The sequence below is a fragment of the Tachyglossus aculeatus genome, unplaced genomic scaffold (genome assembly GCF_015852505.1).
Source record: "Tachyglossus aculeatus isolate mTacAcu1 unplaced genomic scaffold, mTacAcu1.pri scaffold_164_arrow_ctg1, whole genome shotgun sequence".
Classification (NCBI taxonomy): domain Eukaryota; kingdom Metazoa; phylum Chordata; class Mammalia; order Monotremata; family Tachyglossidae; genus Tachyglossus; species Tachyglossus aculeatus.
In genome coordinates this window covers 285102-302712 of record NW_024044887.1, presented here as the reverse complement: position 1 = coordinate 302712, position 17611 = coordinate 285102, and the positions used below count along the sequence as shown (strand labels likewise).

The 17611-nt window shown below is 45.7% G+C and overlaps 1 pseudogene; it reads left to right on the top strand.

Annotated features, from left to right (window-relative positions):
* The first annotated feature begins 13925 nt into the window (after nt 1-13925).
* On the top strand, nt 13926-14853 carry LOC119923259 (annotated as a pseudogene).
* The last annotated feature ends 2758 nt before the right edge of the window (nt 14854-17611 follow it).

The following is a 17611-nucleotide window of genomic DNA, read 5'->3' as shown; positions in this document are numbered from 1 at the left end:
CTGTAACTAGTTCTCGACTGTCCCCCTGTCGACCTCCGGCCCACGTCCTTCGCCTGGCCTGGACTGCCCTCCATCCACAGGTCCGCCAAGCTAGCTCTCTTCATCCCTCCAAAGCCCTACTGACAGCTCACCTCCCCCAGATGACCTTCCCAGACTGAGCCCACTTTTTCCTCTTCCCCTCCCCCTCCCCCCAGCCCTACCTCCTTCCCCTCCCCACAACACTTATATACATTTGTACAGATTAATTACTCCATTTATTATACTTGTACATAACTACTATTCTATTTATTTTGTTTTATTTTTTCAGGGAAGAGCTAAATGAGTGACTAGATACGTTTCTATATATACGTTTCTACATATGCATTTCTATATATTTCTTGATTTGCATATAGCTCTAATTCTCTTTCCTCTGACGATTTTGAAACCTGTCTACATGTTTTGTTTTGTTGTCTGTCTCCCCCTTCTAGACTGTGATCCCGTTGTTGGGTAAGAACCGTCTCTATATGTTGCCAACTTGTACTTCCCAAGCGCTTAGTACAGTGCTCTGCACACAGTAAGCACTTAATAAATGCGATTGAATGAATGAGTGAATGAATGAATGAATGAACAGCGTGACGTGGACCAGCCGCAGCTCCCGGACCTCCGAGGATCCCAGGAGGAGGAATTCCGTCACCGTGGAGGTGTTAGTCATTGGTAAGTGATAATGACTCCCTGCACAGGAAAAAGATCTTGATGAGGTGAAGAAATCAACGGGAGTTTTGCCGGTGAATCATGGGAGTAGCAACTCATAGTATATTGGAAGAGAGTTATCAATTACAAAATGACCAAGAAACTTGGTAAAAGTCTTCCACCTAACTAGGACGGAATTCCCAAGGAGGATTCGCACCATAATTCTCCAGGTGGGGACTAAAAGATGACAAAGATACAAGAAGGGGAAATCAGTCACAGTCATAGTAGCAATAATAGCAGCAAAAGCCCTAGCAGAAGTTGTAGTATCAATCAATCAGGTCATTAAGAAATCCTATTTTTGAGCATTTATTGTGTGCAGAGCACTGTACTAAATACTTGGAAGAATACAATGCAACAGAGGTGGTAGTCATGTTCCATCCCCACAACAACCTTACAGTCTAAAGGGGGATAAAGATGTTAATATTAAATAAATTACAGATATGTGCAGAGACTGTAAGCTCGTTGTGGGTAGGGAGTGTCTCTGTTATATTGTTAAATTGTACTCTTCCGAGCACTTAGTATAGTGCTCTACACACGGAGCTCTGCTCTCAGCTTAATAAATATTCATTCATTCGATCGTATTTATTGAGCACTTACTGTGTGCAGAGCACTGTATTCAGGTGATTGGCTGACTAATATCAGTAGTAACGCTATTTATCGAGCCCCCGGTGGGCACAAAATGCAAGCATATACTAACCCTACAAGGCAACCCCTGAAGCACACAAATTCATTCTCACACCCAAAATTGCAGCTAAACGTAAATGCATCCAAACAAATAATACCCTCACATGAATTCCCGCTCACTTACAGACCGGGGTTGTCCCAGAGACGGACAGTCGCACAGAGTCAATCGCATTTATCAAACACTTACAGTGTGCACAGTACTGTGCTAATCACTTGGGAGAGTACAACAGAAGCAAGTATGTCGTCGCAGAACCCCATAAACCTATCTAGTCACTCATTCGACTCTTCCCTGAACCCCAATCCTGTTCCCTAGGCAGAGATGGAGAACATTCCCCACTGTTCCTTACCCAGATGTCCCCTTTCCTTAAAGCCTGGGATTTGCTCCCTGATTCTCCTACCCTGCCCTGAGCATGCGTGCAAACACGCACACACAAAGCTGCATATATAGGAAATCCGATTGAAGCTGTCTCTACACGAGGAAAATGGACTGCAGAGTGAAGTCTGGTTAAACAGGGAAGGGTCTGTCTTGGGACCCCAATTACATACGTCAACGCGGGCTTGGCAGAGGGCTGGGAGAAATGATTAATCGATGCTATTTACTGAGTGCTTACTGTGTGCGAAGCACTGGACTAAAGCGTTAAGGAGAGGACAATCCATCAGATTTGGTAGACACGTTCCCTGCCCATAACGAGCTGACAGTCTAGCGGGATGGAAGGATGATGGGGTATTGATGAAAGGACGATGGAGAGAGGATGGAGGGATGATGGAGCGGTGCTTGAGGATGATGGAGGGCCGGTGGAGGGCTGATGAAGGGATGTGAACGAGGCAACGGAAGGGGTGTCCTAGAGCAAATAGCAGATGAATGCTGGTCCAGGTACAAAGACCATGCCACTGAGAACCTGAGCAGAGGAAGTGATTCCAGTGCTAGTGGCTTGTGCTGTGGTAGCTGCCACTGTCTCGCCCCTGCTGAATCCTGGTTTCTGCTTCTGACAAGCCGCCTGGAATACTGCCCTGGTCCGGACTTCAACCAGGGGACCGAGTGCGTGATGCTCCACAGATTCACTACGGGCTGCTGGCCTCTCACAGCCCCTCAATCCTCATCACAGGGCACACTCATCGGGACAGCATGGGGCTGGGGATCGCAGTCTTCTGTCAGTCTGGGCTGGTCCCATTTCTCCCCTCGAACTTCTGTTAGCCCAGGAGGGTTCTGTTAGCCCAGGAGGCTTATCGAGGAACCCTCAGCCCTCAGCTTTCTGCTCTCCCGCTGACACTCATATGCTTCCGCAGATGGACCCCGTCCCCCATGATAAAGGATCCGCTGCTCTGAGGGGAATCTCTTGAGGTCCGGATCGGGCCCCAGAGACCTGAAGTGACTTGCCCAATGTCACGCACCAGATAAATGGCAGACCTGGGATTAGAACACAGGCCCTCTTTACTCCCGGACCCATGCTCTGTCCACTAAGTGGCACTGCTTTTGATTTAAAAAAATTGTCACTCTGACCCTGGTCATTCAGTTCCCTATTGAAATTTCCCTCACCTTTTCCCTGCTCCTCTCCAGAGTCACCGGGTCTGTCCTGGGCTGGAGAGAATCTACCTCTTGTTGAGAGAGTGGCTCCCTCCATCTTGTCGGTCCTGGATGCTGGTGGCAGTGATAGGAAGGAAGGACTGGGAGAGGGGTGAGAGCTATCACGATCTTGCTCCCTCTCTTGGCTCTCCAGATGGCTGCGCCATCCCCTCAGACGACGGCCCGGTTATTTCCTGGGGAATTCCCCGTGGGAGGACGGGCCTGGGGCTCCACTGAGACAGCTGGAATCTTGGAAGGCCGGGATCATGGGATCCTTGTTGTCCCGGCCCCCACAACCTAAATGACTGTCCAGTCCCAAGTGGTTCCCACTCTGGGATTCCTTCCTATGACAACATCAACAGACTAATCATCATTCCCTTTCTTTTATTCATTAATTCATTGAATCGTATTTATTGAGCGCTTACTGTGTACAGAGCACTGTACTAAGAGCTTGGGAAGTACAAGTTGGCAACATACTATTATTTGATTAATAATAGTGCTCTGATTAAGTCCTGAGGCTTGGAGCTGCATCCCATGCCAGGGCTTGGGACCATCTGAAATCTGCAGCAATCCATCTTAGACATTGCTCTCTAGTCTGTAAGCTCATCATGGGCAGGGAACGAATCTACCAACGCTGTTATATGGTACTCTCCCAAGCGCTTAGTACCAAGGTCTGATCATAGTAAGCACTCAATAAATATGACCGATCGATTGATATGCATTATTTTCCCCTACTGAATTCCCTTCTGCATTTTCCACTCCTCCCAAGCTCAGCATTCACTGTACCTCGTTCCCAGCTCCACCCTTCCCCAACTCAGACCCCTACCTCACCACCTTTCCCACGCTTGGAATTCCCTCTCCTTTCATATCCACCTGACCACAGGGCTTCCCATCTTCAAAACTCCTTCCTGAAACTCTATTAAATCCACGGGACCATCCCTGATTATTTTTTTCATAATGGTACGGGGTAAGTGTTTACTATTTTCCAGGGACCATCCTAAGCACTGAGGTACATACAAGCTAGTCAGGTTGGACCTGACCTGTCCTGCATAGGACTTCCAGTCTTAATTCCCAATTTACAGATGAGAAAGTTGAGGCAAGAAGTGAAATGACTTGCACAAGGTCACACGGCAGACAAGTGGTGGAGGTGGAATTAGAGCATGGACTCCAAGGTCCATGCTCTATCAATTGGGCTATGATGCTTCCCTGGGCTTCCCTGCCTCAGGGTACTTAATTGTCTCGGTCTGGGCCTGTGTAAAAAGGCCCACTCCCATCCATAATAATGATAATAATAATAACAGTGATAATAATTGTGGTATTTGATAAGTGTTTACTATGTGTCAGGCACGGTACTAAGTGCTGGAGTGGATACAAACAAATTGGGTCAGACAGGTCCCTGTCCCAGGTGGGCTCACAGTCTCAACACCCATTTCACAGATGAGGGAACTGAGGCCCAGATAAGTGACGAGACTTGCCCGAGGTCACATAGCATAAAAGTAGCAGAGCCGAGATTAGGAAACAGGTCATTCTGTCACCCAGGTCCATGGTCTATAGACTAGGCCATGCTGCTTCTCTGAGTTACATTTTTGTTCATGACCTTTAACAATGAATCGGTCATTTAATGAGTTGCATTTTCTGACATCTTCTGATTGCAAATCTAGAGAAAATGAGAAATGACTCTACATCCATCGTAAAACCCTCCCCCGGGCTGACTTGGTGGCTAACCCGGATTAGCAGCATAAGAAGCAACATAGTTTAGTGGCAAAAGCCCGAGCCTGTGAGTCAGAGGACGTGGATTCTAATCCCAGCTCTGCCACTTCTCTGCTGCGTGACCTAGGGTAAGCCATTAATCTTCTCTGGGCCTCAGTTACCTCATCTGAAAAATGGGGATTAAGAATAATAATAATCATAATAATAATAATGGTATTTGTTAAGTGTTTCCTATGTGCCAAGCACTGTTCTCAGCGCTGTGGTAGATACAATGTAATCAGGTTGTCCCACGTGGGGCTCACAGTCTTAATCCCCATTTTTCAGATGAGGTAACAGGCACACAGAAATTAAGTGTCTTGCCCATGGTCACACAGCAGCCAGGTGGAGGAGGCAGGATTAGACCCCACGTCCTTTGACTCCCAAGACCGTGCTCTTTCCACTAAGTAACACATATCCAATCAAATTCCCCAAGGAGCAGGAGTACAAAGATTGAGCTAGTATTCTTGGTTTGTCTGGAGTCATTCTTTCGTTTAGATAGTATTTTAATGGATTTCTTTTCTTCAACTCCCTTTCGTGCCCAAGCCTCATTCTCCTTCTCCTCCCATGTGTCCCGGGCTCTTACCTAGATCTGTAAGCTCTGCTCGCTCCTCACTGAAACCTCTCGACCAGCAGGTCAGTGGCTTGGTGACACAATGGGTCATCAACAGAAGTCGTTGGGGCCCAAATCACCCAACAAGTCAAATAATCTCCATTAAAATGCCTTGAAGGCCTCAAGTGGTGCAATGAACAGGAGATATATCTGCATGAAGCAAGCCTCTCCTTTCTCCCCTCAGATATTGCCTTTTCAGGCCCCGAAGACTTTATGGAGAGAAATCAAAGCAGATTTTTCTTTTGCATGAAACAAGTTTCTTCCTTTCACCACCAATATACTCTATTCATTCTCATTTTAGAGGCTTTGAGGGCCTGAAGTGAACTATTACACAGGAGGTCTTTCTGCAGGAAACCAATTTCTCCTTTTCAAATTCGTACATTTTCCCTTCAGGTCCTGAAGACCTTAAGTGGAAAATTATGAGGTGAGTTTTTGTATCAAGAAATTTCTCCTTTTTGAATTCCATATATTACCTTCTCTGGCCCTTAGCTAGAGAAACAAAAGCAGGAGATTTTTTGCATGAAGAAAACTTGTCCTTTCTCAACACACATATTCTCTTTCCAGGTCTTGAAGACATTCATTATGAGAAATCAAAGTAGGAGATGGTTTGCATGAAGCAAATTTCTCCATTTTCAACTCAAACATTCTTTATTTCAGGCATTGAGGACCGTTAGAGATATACGAGCTGGTGATTGTATGCATGAAGCATATTTCTCCAATTTCACAGCAAATATTCCCTTTTCTGGCCTTGAAGAGCTTAGGTAGTGAAATAAGGGCTGGAGGTTGTTTGCATGAGTCAAATTTTCTCCTTTCCCACTTCAAATATTCTCTGTTGCGGCCTTGAAGACCTTAGACAGAGAAGCAAAAGCTGGAGATGATTTCTGCATGAAGCAAATTTCTCCTTTTACATCTCGATTCTTCTCTTTTCTGGCCTTCAAGACCTTAGCTTAGAGAAATAAAAGCTGGAGGTGGTTTGCACGAAACCCATTTTCTGTTTTCCCTCCAGTAATCGCTTTTGAGGTCTTGAAGACTTTAGAGAAGGGAAATACTGGCGATTCTTTGGTGGAGCTGCCCGGCCTCGCCTCAGCCCGGCCTCGCCTCAGCTCTGACCTGGCAAGCCGAGGCCCGGTCGCCGTTGCCCAGCCCTGCCCACGCACCGGGCCGCCTCCATCCTTCCATCCTCCGTCAGTCTGTCCGTCCGTCCGCTGCCACCTCCTCGTGCCCTCCTCTGGCCGGCAGGTGAGCGGGGCCCGGGTGGGCGTCACCCGGGAAACCCCCTTCCCCCCGGTCCCCTTCTAGTCTCCCCTTCCACACTGCCACCTCGCTGTGGGCTAATGCCGTCACGTTGGACTCTCCCCGGCGCTTAGTACAGCCTTCTGCACACAGGAAGACCCCTGTTTGGCTTCGCTTTGTTGCCTGTCTCCCCCTCATAGACTGTGCTAAGCGCTGGAATAGACACAGGGTGATCAGGTTGTCCCACTTGAGGCTCACAAGCTTGGTCCGTATTTTACAGATGAGGGAACTGAGGCCCAATCAATCAATCAATCATATTTGTTGAGCTCATGCTGTGTGCAGACCACCGGACTAGGCGCTTGGGAGGTACAAGTTGGCAACATATGGAGGCAGTCCCTACCCAGAAGTGGGCTTGCAGTCTAGGGGGGGAGACAGAGAACAAAACCAAACATACTAACAAAACAAGATAAATAGAATAGATATGTACAAGTAAAATAAATAAATAAATAGAGTAATAAATATGTACAAACATATATACATATATACAGATGCTGTGGGGAAGGGAAGGAAGTAAGATGGGGGGGGGATGGAGAGGGGGACGAGGGGGAGAGGAGTGAAGTGACTTACCTGAGGCTCCCAAACTTGACCCTGTATATATGTATATATGTTTGCATGTGAGCCCACTGTTGGGTAGGGACTGTCTCTATATGTTGCCAACTTGTACTTCCCAAGCGCTTAGTACAGTGCTCTGCACATAGTAAGCGCTCAATAAATGCGATTGATTGATTGATTACTCTATTTATTTTACTTGTGCATGTTTATTCTATTTATTTTGTTTTGTTAATATGTTTTGTTTTGTTGTCTGTCTCCCCCTTCTGGACTGTGAGCCCACTGTTCGGTAGGGACCGTCTCTATATGTTGCTAACTTGTACTTCCCAAGCGCTTAGTACAGTGCTCTGCACACAGTAAGCGCTCAATAAATACGATTGATTGATTGATTGACTGATTTATTACTCTATTTATTTTACTTGTACATACTTATTCTATTTATTTTATTTTGTTAATATGTTTCGTTTTGTTGTCTGTCTCCCCCTTCTAGACTGTGAGCCCACTGTTGAGTAGGGACTGTCTCTCTATGTTGCCAACTTGTACTTCCCAAGCGCTTAGTACAGTGCTGTGCACACAGTAAGCACTCAATAAATACGATTGATTGATTTATTACTATATTTATTTTACTTGTGCATATTTATTCTATTTAGTTTATTATGTTAATATGTTTTGTTTTGTTGTCTGTCTCCTCCTTCTAGACTGTGAGCCCACTGTTGGGTAAGGACCGTCTCTATATGTTGCCAACTTGTACTTCCCAAGCGCTTAGTACAGTGCCCTGCACACAGTAAGCGCTCAATAAATACGATTGATTGATTGACTCTGTTTTTTACACCTCCTCATAATCTCTATTCATTCTCAAATAAAAGGCCTTGAAGGCCTGAGGTGTAAGAATGCACAAGGAGTATATCTGCGATTGAAGGACTGCCTTGAAGACCTTGTATACATAAATCAAAGCTGAGGATGGTTTGCATGAAGCAAATTCTTCCTTTCTCACTGTAGGTATTCTCTTCGATGGCCTTGAAGACTATGTTGCCAGGGAGGCAGGACATTTTTTGCCATGTCCTTTTTTAATGCCATACACTATCACTTCAGGCCTTGAAGACCTTAGAGAAATAAAAGCTAGAGTTGGACTGTATGAAGCAAATTTAGCCCTTTTCACCTCAAATACTCTCTTTGGAGGTCTTGAAGACCTAAGACCTTCAGAAATAACACCTGGAGATTGTTTACTTGAAGTAAACTAAGCATTTTTCACCTAATATATTCTCTTGGAAAGGCCTTGAAGACCTAAGGTGGACAAATGAGCAGGCAGTTTTTTAATGAAGCAAAATTCTCCTTCTTTAAACTCATATTTTTTTTAATTCCTTAAAGATATGATTTAGAAAAATGAGCAAAGGAAATCGTTTAGACTAAAGCAAATTTCCCCCTTTTCACTTGAAATTGTCTCCTCTCAGGCCCTGAAGGCCTTAGAGACATACGATCTGAAGACAGTCAGCATGAAACTTTCTCATTTAGGTTTGCACGAGGCAAATTTCTGCTTTTGCAACTCAAATATCCTCTATTCATTCTCAAATACAAGGCTTTAAAGAGGAGTAGTGCACAGGAAGTGTATCTGCCCTTGAAGGTCTGCCTTGTATAGAGAAATAACATCCAGAGATTGCTTACATGAAGAATATTCATCCTTTTTCACCACATAAATTCTCCTGGATGCCCCTGAAGCCCTTAGGTTGACAAATAAGCAGGATATATTTTTTCATGAAACAAAATTCTCCTTTTATAATGTCATATGCTATCTCTTCAGGCCCTGAAGACCTTCGAGAAATAAAAGCAATAGTTTGTTTGCATGAAGCAAATTTCTCCTTTCCAACCTCAAATATTATCTTTGGAGGCCTTGATGTCTTAATTAATCAAAACTAGAGTTGGATTGCATGAACCAAATTTCTCCATTTTCACCTCTAGAATTCTCTTTTCTGGCCTTGAAGATCTTAGATTGAGAAACAAAAGCTGGAGGTTGTTTGCATGAAGCAAAGTTTCTCCTTTCCCTCCTCAAATATTCCCTTTTAAGGCCTTGAATACCTTAGAGAGAGAAGTAAAGGCTGGAGATGGTTTACATGAAGGTAATTTATCCTTTTTCACCTCAAATACTCTGAATTACAATGCCCTGAAGGCCTGAGGTGGAGAGGTGCACAAGAAGTGTATCTACCCTTGAAGCTCTGCCTTGAAGACTTTATATAGGGAAATAACAGCTGGAGATTGTTTGCATGAAGCAAATTCTTCCTTTTTCACCAGATATACTATCTTTTCAGGCCTTGAAGACCTTAGAGAAATAAAAGCTAGAGTTTGTTTGCATGAAGCAAATTTCTCCCAAAGTCACCCCTCCCCGTTCTCTATCCCCCCTACTCTAAACCCTCTCTGCTACTCTCCAATCCTTCCCAGCAGTATCTTCAGATGAGATATGCGTGCAGTAACATCCACCATTCACTCATTCATTCAGTTCTATTTATTATATAATGGCATTTATTAAGTGCTTACTATGTGCAAAGCACTGTTCTAAGCACTGGGGAGGTTACGAGGTGATCAGATTGTCCCATGGAGGGCTCACAGTTTTAATCCCCATTTTTACAGATGAGGTAACTGAAGCACAGAGAAGTTAAGTGAGTTGCTCAAAGTCACACAGCTGACAATTGGCAGGGCTGGGATTTGAACCCATGACCTCTGACTCCAAAGCCCGGGCTCTTTCCACTGAGCCACACTGCTTCTCTGCAGAGCACTGTACTGAGCGGTTGGAAAGGACAAGTCACTGACCCCTGACCCCCCCCCCCCTACAGTGGGGAAGACGTCTCTGATCTCCCGGTTCATGTACGACAGCTTCGACAACACCTACCAGGTGAGGCCGCCCCCTGCGCCACAAGCCCCTCTGGACTGTCTACTGAGCGCTTCCGGGGTGCAGAGCACTGCACTGAGCGCTTCCGGTGTGCAGAGCACTGCACTGAGCGCTGGGGAGAGGACCGGACGGCGACCCACAGACATGTTCCCGGCCCGCGACGAGCTGGGCGAGACATCAGTTGGTCTATCCGGCGTATTTACTGAGCGCCTAGTGGGTGCGGAGCACTGAGGTAAGCGCTGGGGAGGGGACAATAGAACTGACACGTTCCCCACCCACCACCCTAAAGCTCAACATGTCGAAGACTGAACTCCTTGTCTTCCCTCCCAAACCTTGTCCTCTCCCTGACTTTCCCATCTCCGTTGACGGCACTACCATCCTCCCGTCTCACAAGCCCGCAACCTTGGTGTCATCCTCGACTCCGCTCTCTCATTCACCCCTCACATCCAAGCCGTCACCAAAACCTGCCGGTCTCAGCTCCACAACATTGCCAAGATCCGCCCTTTCCTCTCCATCCCTGCCGCTACCCTGCTCATTCAAGCTCTCATCCTATCTCGTCTGGACTACTGCATCAGCCTTCTCTCTGATCTCCCATCCTCGTGTCTCTCTCCACTTCAATCCATACTTCATGCTGCTGCCCGGATTATCTTTGTCCAGAAACGCTCTGGGCATATCACTCCCCTCCTCAAAAATCTCCAGTGGCTACCAATCAATCTGCGCATCAGGCAGAAACTCCTCACCCTGGGCTTCAAGGCTCTTCGTCACCTTGCCCCCTCCTACCTCACCTCCCTTCTCTCCTTCTACAGCCCACTCCACACCCTCCGCTCCTCCACCGCTGATCTCCTCACCATACCTCGCTCTCGCCTGTCCCGCCATCGACCCCCGACCCACGTCATCCCCCGGGCCTGGAATGCCCTCCCTCTGCCCATCCGCCAAGCTAGCTCTCTTCCTCCCTTCAAGGCCCTGCTGAGAGCTCACCTCCTCCAGGAGGCCTTCCCAGACTGAGCTCCTTCCTTCCTCTCCCCCTCGTCCCCCTCTCCATCCCCCCCATCTTACCTCCTTCCCTTCCCCACAGCACCTGTATATATGTATATATGTTTGTACATATTTTTTACTCCATTTATTTATTTATTTTATTTGCACATATCTATTCTATTTATTTTATTTTGTTAGTATGTTTGATTTTGTTCTCTGTCTCCCCCTTTTAGACTGTGAGCCCACTGTTGCGTAGGGACTGTCTCTATATGTTGCCAATTTGTACTTCCCAAGCGCTTAGTACAGTGCTCTGCACATAGTAAGCGCTCAATAAATACGATTGATGATGATGATGATGATGATGAGGGGAAGTATTGAGTCTTTGATCAGAATGGCAGGTGGGGGATGTGCAGGAGTAAGTGAGGAAGACTTCCTGAAGTAGGAGGCCTTAAATGTGAGGTAAATAGGGTGAGGGAGGGTGAGGGAGGGTGAGGGAGTGATTGGGGCTGACAGGAGCTGGAAGGTTGTCTCATGCCTTTGAAGAAGAAGAGTTGAGTTCAGGAGAATGGGCACGAGTGGCTGGGAGAAGCTGAGTCTGGCTTTGCATAGGAGGCTGAGGATGGAGCAGGAATGTCTCTCTGAGATAACTACATGTGCCTGGGAAATCATCATTATTATTATTATTTATAGTAGTTTATTTGTTAGGGGCTTACTATAAGCCAAGCATTGTACTAAATTCTGAGGTAGATACAAGATAATCAGACCAGGCCCAGTCTCTGTTTCCCACTGGGCTCACAGTCTCAGTGGGAGGGAGAACAGGTGTTGAACCTCCATTTTACAGTTCAGAAAACTGAGGCACAGAGAAGTTAAATGACTTGCCCAAGGATACATAGCTCTCAGATGCTAACAGAACTTAGAACTGGGGGCAGTCACATTAACATAGGAGTGTTTGTGTGAGTCTTTGTGTGTGCAATTGTTTGTGAACTTGAATCTGACAATGCACATGTATTCATCTATGGGTAAGTGTACTTGATTTGTGTCTATGTGGGTATTCATGTATATGAGTTTGAGTCTGTCTCTTTGGGTTGTTGCTGTGTACTCGGCCCTGGTTGAGGTGGATCTGAAGAAGTATTCAATGAAGAGTGGCTTGGTAGATATATAATGAAGAAAATGACATAGAAGGGGGTAGAAGAGAAGGGTCTTCTAAAAATCTAAATATTATAAACAATTTAAACAGAGAAAAGATGAAAGGGGAGGGAGCTGATGTGTGTCTAGAGAGCAGCAGGTGGAGAGCTGACCATCACAGCCTCCAACTTTCTGAAGGGGATGGAGCAGTATCAATGAAGGGGATGCATCAGTATCAGTGAATCGATTAATGAGTGCTGACTGTGTGCCAAGCACTGTGCTAGGGGCTTGGGAGAGTAAAATACAACAGAGGTGGGAGATATGCTCCCTTCCTACAAGGAGCTAACAGCCTAGAGGGGGAGTCAGGCACTACAATAATTGACAGATAAAGGAAATAGGAAAGTATAACGGTATGTACATGAGTGTTGTGGGGATGGGGTGTAATAAATATCAAGAGATCAAGAGATTGTTCACTCTCTTGAGTGAACAATAAGTCTGCAGTCTGAATGCTCACAAGGAAATAAGCCTGGACTGCAGTGGATGAGATGAAAATCAGGCTTAAATTAATGATGGCATTTGTTGTGCTTACTATGTGCAAAGCACTGTTCTAAGTTCTGGGGGGGATACAAGGTGATCAGGTTGTCCCACGTGGGGCTCACAGTCTTAATCCCCATTTTACAGATGAGGTAACTGAGGCTCAGGGAAGTTAAGTGACTTGCCCAAGGTCACACAGCAGACATGTGGCAGAGCCGGGACTAGAACCCATGACCTCTGACTCCCAAGTCCATGCTCTTTCCACTGAGCCACGCTGCATCTCTTAAAGAAGAGCTGTGTGACTTGTGGTGATGTGGCATTAGAAAAGGCAGCAGAAAGAGACTCTATATTCTTCTTTTTGGAAGATATTCAAGACTATAATAGACCCTGATGTCAAGAAGATAGATGAGGAAGTAGAGAACAGCACCAGACGCTACATACTTTATGTACTATAACACAGCAAAGAACAATCCTTTTGTGTGCCCATTGTGGCTGGGATTATGGGTTCCTGAATTGGCCTTTTCAGCATCAAAGAGACCTTCATAGGGGAACTTAGCCATCCGTAGCATTTTCTTTGAATAAGAAGGCTAACAATATAGGTAGAACCCGATACGGCTGGTACCACTTAGAGTTAGACATGAGTGGGAGATGAGAATACAGCCCGAGAGTGATAGATTGTCTGATTTGGCTTTATCCCCAGACAACCAAAGACCTGAAAACTAAAGTCCAAGGACAACCAAAGTTCTGTTAAGGAACTGAAGATCCTCATGTCACTTCCAACCATCACGTCAGTCTCTCCTGAGAGTTCAGATTTTTCAAGTCACAACCCTCAGAATCAACACTCCACCTCTGCTACTAAGAGTCCTGGTTTGCAAATTCCCTTTCTTGCTCAGGACACCCACAGAAGTGAAGAACAGGGGCAAATCTGACTGATGCTCATCTGCACGGTGGCATATCCTCTGGAAGTCACCTAGTAATAATTGTGATGTTTGTTAAGTGCTTACTATGTGCCAAGCTTACTATGCTAATCTGAATGGAGGCATATTCTCTGGAAGTTACCTAGTAATAATTGTGTTGTTAAATGCTTATTATATGCCAAGCTTACTATGTATTGGTGCTGGGGTAGATACAACATCAACAGGATGGAGGCAGTCCCGGTTCCATATGGGGCTTAGAGTTAGGTCGAGTGTTCAATCTTGGATGGGTTTTCTGTCCCAAATATCCTGAGCAGAATGGAGCTAAGCGAAGCCAACCAGAGCTCTGGGGGTGACTTTATCCTGCTGTGTTTCTCTGACTATCCAGGGTTGGAGAAGGTTCTCTTTGTGGTCATCTCTATTTTCTACTTCTTGACTTTAATGGGCAACACAGCCATCATTCTGGTGTCTTACCTGGACTCCCAGCTCCATACGCCCATGTACTTCTTCCTCTCTAATCTCTCTTTCCTGAATCACTGCTTCACTACCACCACAATCCCCCAACTGCTGATCAACCTGTGGGGACCAGGGAAAAGCATCAGTTACAAAGGTTGCTTTGCCCAGCTCTACATTGCACTGACTTTGGGCTCCACCGAATGCATCCTGTTGGCCGTCATGTCGTACGACCGCTATGTTGCTGTCTGCCAGCCCCTGCGGCATGCTGTGCTCATGCTGCCATGTCTCTATAGGCAGCTGGCCGCTCTGACATGGGTGAGTGGCTTCACCAACTCTATAGTGGGTACGGCGGTCACCCTCAGGATGCCCCTGTGGAGGAGACGCAGGCTGGACCACTTCCAGTATGAAGTCCCGGCCTTCACTGGGATCGCTGTGGGGACACTGACCCCAGCGAGGCTGAGATGTTCGCAGTAAGTGTCATCTTTCTGCTGGCACCCATCTCCCTCATCATCACCTCCTATGGGCACATCGCCCGGGTGGTGTTGAGGCTCCAGTCGGCCGCCGGATGGGTCAAGGCATTCCGGACCGGCTCCTCCCACCTCATGTTGGTGGTAATCTTCTTTGGAAGCACCACCTTCATGTACCTCCAGCCAGTTAAGAGCATCTCTAAGGACCGAGCAGGTTCGTCTCCCTCTTCTACATCGTTGTCACCCCCTGCCTCAACCCTCTCATCTACACCCTGAGAAACAGAGAGATCAAGGATGCAGTGAGAAGGCTGGGGAGAAGATGAAGCCAGGGAGGTGGATGGTCTTGGTTGCTCCTGTGACACCTAATAAAAATAATAAGAAGAAGAATGATTATTCTTACTATTATGGTACTTGTTAGGCACTTATTTTGTGCCAAACACCATACTAAGCTCTGGGGTAGATAATCAGGTGGCTGCAGTCCCTGTTCCACATGAGGCTCACAGTCTAAATAGGCAGGATTAGGATTTAATCCCCATTACATGAATGTGGAAACCAAGACACAGATAAGTGACTTTCCGAAGGTCATGCCCAACAGACAAGTGGCAGATCAGCATGGGGACTGATTGAACTGTCAGTGGGTGGAAGGTGATGGCAGTGACTGTTGTGATTGCTGGACTCTGGACAGCCTTGCTTGAGTGAAAATTTAATATTTGGATCCTAGTGGGGCACACAGAAACCAGGAGAAAAACAGCATCCTCTCCGTCCCCATCCTCAGCCCTGCCACATCATTTCCTCCTGGCTGGTACGGAGAGCAGTTTTGGTTCCGGTCCCACAGCCCTCGACTACTGTCAGCAAGCCCCAGTTATAAACCCAAGGCCACCCAGCCAAGAGAACCCAGGTCCCCTGACTCCCAGTCCTATCTTCTCTCCACTAGGCTTTGTTAATAACAATAATAATAACAATAATAATAATTATGGTATTTGTTAAGCACTTACTATGTGCCAAGCACTGTTCTTAGCACTGGAGTAGATACAAGGTAATCAGGTTGTCTCACGTGGGCTCACAGTCCTAATCCCCATTTTACTGATGAGGTAACAGTCACAGAGAAGTTAAATTAGTTGCCCAAGGTCACACAGCAGACAAGTGGCAGAGCTGGGATTAGAACCCACGTCCTCTCACTCCCAAGCCCGTGCTCTTTCCACTAAGCCAGGCTGCTTCTCATGCAGCTTTGTTGGATAGAGACTGAATCAGATTGGATTATCTTACTTTATACAGGGCTTTGGTGCATAGTCAGCACTTCACATAAATGCCCTGATCCCCCAAGAGAGGGTGGTAGTGACATGGATAATGATGGTGGAATCTGTGGTGAAATAAGGGAAACTGTGGCAAGGCCAGGGAAATAGTGGTAGGAAAGAGTCAGCCCAGGACAAGCAGGAGAGGAGCGTCAAGTAAGATAGCTATGTTAGCTAGCTTGTCATGATATTTATTAAGTACTTCCTATATGCCTATACATATTTTGTATCTACCTTATGCCACATGATGTGGAAGACAAAAAAAAAATAAGATCAGACACAGTCTCCAGACCTCATATGGGGCTTGTAATCGAAGAAGTAGGGAGAGCAAAGATATACTCCCCAATTTGCAGATGGGAAAACTGAGGCCCAGTTTTCCTGGGTTCTAACCTAGGCTCTTTCAGTTGCTTGTTGTGTGACCTGGGCAAGTCAGTTAAATTCTTAAGGATGCCTGAAACTCTTCAGCCCTAATAGGGTCTTGCAGAGCCCAGCACGTATAGTCCCTTGCTCCCTTCATTTCACACAATCTCATTTTAATTGCAACCACTGACACTTACCTCAAAGTTCTGGGTCTTTTACTCTTATCGTAGTCTACTGATTAGTTAGGACAGTGCTCTGCATACAGTAAGCAGTCAGTAATATTGAATGAATGAAAAGGAGAGGTACAACAATTAGAGAGTTGCAATGGACTAATAAATGGAAGCTGTGGAATCCCCATCTTCGATGGACCTTAGAACTAGATGAAATAGAGATATTCTTCCCTAGCAATCTTTTTTATTGGTATTTAAGTGCTTACTAAGTGCAAGAACTGGGGTAGATACAATATAATCGGGTTGGGCAAAGTCCCTGTTCCACATAGAATCACAGTCTGAACTGGACAGGTGAGGATTTAATTTTCATTTTACAGATGAGGCAACTGAGGTACAGAGAATTTAAGTGTCTTGCCCAAGGTTATACTGCATGCAAATGGCAGAGCTGTGATCAGAGCCCAAGTCCTCTGACTCTGAGGCCTGTACTTTTTCCACTAGGTCACACTGTTTCCCTATAGTGGTGGCAAGAGAGTGAAAGAGCCAGAAGCAGGAGAGGGCCTGCTCTATCTCTTGTTGTACTCTTCCAAACATTTAGTATTGTGCTCTGAGCACGTAGATGCTCAATAAATTCTATGGGATGATTGAATGAGTACTAGTATTTTGAGTGTTTGGGGCCCCTGTTAAAAAAAAATCTCCGAGGGTAGACCAACAACAGCACACCACTATTAAGAAAGGAGTGACTCTTTATGAGCAAAAGCATTTTACGGAATGAGAGAAAAAGTGATAAAAAGAGACAATGGCACCAAGCACTGCAAACATTAAGCAGGACAACACAAGGGACAGATATTTTGGGTAAGAATGTGGCTGGAATTCTGGGTCCCTCACTGACCTTTTCAGCTATACATTTCATTATTAGTGGTGTCTTTAAATGTGAAGGCTGACTCTATAATATATATATATATATATATATATATATATATATATATATACACTATATAATACATATTCATTCATTCATTCAATCGCATTTATTGAGTGCTTACTGTGTGCAGAGCACTGTACTAAGCGCTTGGGAAGTACAAGTTGGCAACATATAATATGTATATATATATACACACACACAACTGTAGGTCACGTCTTTACAGTCTGGGGCTAATGCTTTGTGTTCTTGAATCAGTACACTATTTTGCCTCGGGCCGAAGCTCTTGGGATTTTTCCCAAGGCTCTTTAGGGTTTGTCACTGAAGATAGCAGCAAGAC